This window comes from Cyprinodon variegatus, unplaced genomic scaffold, assembly GCF_000732505.1.
Source record: "Cyprinodon variegatus isolate N-32 unplaced genomic scaffold, C_variegatus-1.0 Scaffold222, whole genome shotgun sequence".
In the NCBI taxonomy this organism is placed as follows: Eukaryota; Metazoa; Chordata; class Actinopteri; order Cyprinodontiformes; family Cyprinodontidae; genus Cyprinodon; species Cyprinodon variegatus.
The window spans coordinates 15,007-18,815 of NW_015150675.1; positions in this window are offsets into that span (position 1 = coordinate 15,007).

Genomic DNA, 3,809 nt, shown 5'->3' on the forward strand with positions numbered 1-3,809 from the left:
CCCTGGGGCTCGGGGGCTCCTCCCCGAGCTCCTCCTATTTTTACGTAATTTTAGGTACTTTTCCACGGGTATCTTTATTATCTTTTTACTTACCGGTGGAAAACCCCCCAAAGTACACTTTTTTATATATTTTTATCAAAGCCTTGCCATGGTGATACACATTGTGGTTTCATTAAAACATCACACATCAGCATAACTTTGTTGTTTAACATTGACATGTCAAAACAACTCATCCTTGGGTTTTCCCAATGCGTACAACTCAACCTTGGATTCTTTCCAATGCCACTCTTCGTCCCTCCTAATTTTATTTCAACCTTTGGACTGCCTTACACTCATGATCTTACTTAGATATATGTTGCAGCACACCATTTAACCAATATAACAAGAATATATTTCTTGTGAGACATTTATCCACTATATTCTATTCATGGTGCAATATTAATTCACTACATTTACCCCCCTGTGATCCTGAAAAGGATCACAAAGTGAATCTACAGGTGATTTTCAAAGTGGAATACTATAAATGTGAATTCTCAAGAGTAACTGGTGATCATATATTTGCACACCAAAACTAAGAGTGAGACTAGAACACACTATAAACTAATAGTGAGTGATATAAGATGCTATGATGACCTGATAAAATGTAATAAAATGGAGAACGTCATAAAACAAAGAGGGAACCCCCCCTTGGCACACTTATGAGGACCTTTCCTCTTGCTTACTTTTATTGAAGAAGGATTTTAGGTTTTTTAAAGCAGCAATGATATGGGGTAGGGGAATGCCATGTCCAAGCAGCTTAATCACCTACTAGGCCATTGCAGTCCCCACCCAAAAGGTGTCATTGCACACCCATACATCAAACAAGTTGATGTTTAAATATACTCTATCATGCCTGGGCTATGTCAGGCAAACTTGTCGTCTAATGGTCAATAGACCGTCATTACAACCAACATAAGAGTAACCACATGGTACTCCCAGCACAGTAGTCGTACTGTCATATACCTTATACATACATCTTATATGTGCACACAGATACCTGTGTCAGTTATATTTAACATAGGTATACATAATCATTAATGTCCTTTATATCCAGTATAGTGTTGTGTTTGAGATTAATAATAGTTCGGGGCTCCTTGGGGGTTAGAAGGCATCATCCCCCATGGCCTTGCATCGGTATCTCCTGGAGCCTGCGGCCCTGGCAGCTGCTGCGATGTTGTGGTAGTAGCCATGCGCCCTTGATCAGTTGTCAGCTGCAGCAATTTCCCCTGTAAGGTGATTATGGTCTGCCGTGCCTCTTGAAGTTGACGTGTCAGCTCATCGCACTCTCGGGTCAACCACTGCATCTTTCCCTTTTCCCTGGTTTTGTATATGCTGCGGCGAAGTATTTCCAGTGGACGACGTGCGATAGGGTACATCAGACCCTTCATCATTTTTGAATAAACCTCCTTGCTCATAGAGATGATTTCAGGCTTTAGGTCGTCGATGGTGTGGTAGGATTCCAGAGGATGCGCCAAGAACCCTGCGATGTGACGATATTCCTCAGGGCTGAGCATCATGCCCGCGAAGAAAATGTCGGGCTGTTCTGGCGAAGAAGCAGGCCTTATTGCAGTAGGTTCAGTCGTCATCATGCCTGAAGTAGATGGCAACTCCTTGAGCAATCTGACGGGCTGTCCTTGGTCCTCCGGGTTCTCAGGACTAGCAGGGGTGCTGTTTGGGCTGAAATGGATCCTCAGGGCCCCAGGTGATGACGGGCTGGTCATTGGCTTCCCTCTAGGTGGTGGTGATTGATCATCAGGCTGCCTTCTAGGGGTCATCATGGGTCTGCTCCATCCCGGGGGTACAGTGCCTGGCCCCTCTGCTGGATCATCTGGCTGCCTGTTAGGAATATTGGTGCCTGCTGCTACATTTACTTGTGTGCCTACCGACGCATGTGTGAAGATTCTTCCTCTATCTACAGACTGTAGCCATTCCTCTGAGGGTACGGGGTGTGGTCTAAAATAAGCCTCCGCCATTTTCAATAATCTGCATTTTGGAGACATAGTGTGGCATAATTATGTATCATCATGAGGCATATAATCTCCTAAATCTATGAATAATTCAGCATGCAAATTACTATATCTACGTGAGTAAGTATGTGACTCATTGACATGCATATTAATATATATACATATATACAATTTTGATGTTTTAAAGAAATGCACGTACCTTGTGGGGGTGAGAGGAGATCATGGTAATGTTTTATATGTCTTGGTCTAACTGTATTTCTATAATTGGGAATTGACCAGTTACACTTACAATAAGTTTCGAGACCAGTCCCCGAATGAGGGGTATGACGCAGCAAATAACTATTAATATTATCAATATTATCGCTCCTAGTATCATCCCTGCTGCCTTAAGATATCTTCCCCATCCAAGCTTATTGAACCAATCCCAGAATCCTTTTAAATGAGTGTTCCAATTGGACTGCTGCACATGGTCATCTCTCATGCGTTTCATTTCCCGAAGGACTCCTGTGAGGCTGCCGTTAACATCTGTATGCATGGGGATTAAAGTACAACAATCTTCCCCGATATAATGACATATCCCGTGGTCCCCAGCCATGCGGGATTCCAGCATGAACCTATGTTGTAGAACCATTAGTGAAGTAGCATGCAATTGATCCTTCACTAGGTCTACGCCCTTTATTGTAAAATTTATAAACCTTTGTTGATTATACCATAGGAGATTCACCCATCTACGATTTCGGGCTATGTATTGCGCATTGGCAACTGATCCCCAGATTGGTGCTGCACCGACCCCTCTTCCGCTTTCTATCCAATCACTCCCTATGGCAACCTGTTCTTTAGGTACCCCATATGGGACCTAATCCCAGGTGATATATACCTCATCTGATGTTTTCCACTCGTGTTTAACGGGAGTACTTCTTTTAGTGCAATTGATTATTTCGTTAGATGTTTCATAAATGCCTATTGGGTCATTTACTATTAACTTCAGTTGTCCTGTCAGCATTACTGGTGCACAGATCCCTTCCCACTGAGCGGGTAGTGAGGCCAACATCTGTGTCTCATTGTGACACATCCAAAAAATGTCACCTAAAGGGACAGATCCCTTCGCCAGGCTCAGTAATGGGTACGTGGCCACAAATGCAGGTTGGAACTCATAGATAACGGCTCCCCCATCTGGTACTACTTGTTCAAAACGTATGGTGGCCTTGAGACTTGTTTCACAAAACTTAACGTGGCTGGTGATGTTCCCGTTTGCTGTCGGTGGGTACCATGGTTTTTTACTACATTTCACCATTTTGTCTGCTGTCCACATCAGACTAGAGGATCTATTGGTCACTTCTTCTATTTCTTTCCCTCGGGCGATACAAAACGGAAAAATCAGGTCAGCTGGTTTTTGTACTACATTACATCATTTATTGAGGAGGTCAGTGCTCTGGGGCATACCGTCCCGTCTTTTGACCATGATTCAATGCCTGCGGCCATATGCATGGCACAGTGAGAAAAACACCTCTCCGTTATTTCTGGGCAGTCACCTAATTTACTCCCGGGTAGAATCATAAGGGCTGGTAATTTTTTAACATTATAGCAAGCTTGACAATCATCTTTAGGGCGCTTTTTGGCTTTGAACATTTTCTGCACAGAGTACTGAATCCATTGTTGGAACATATTGGTCTTCCAGTGTGCCGTCTTTAATTTGTCTAGATCTCTTTTCCAATGTCATTATTTGTTTTGTTAGTATGTTTTGGCATATGTTTGTTTTGCATCTTACCTCAATGATCACCATCCCATCCCCACGGCAGTCCA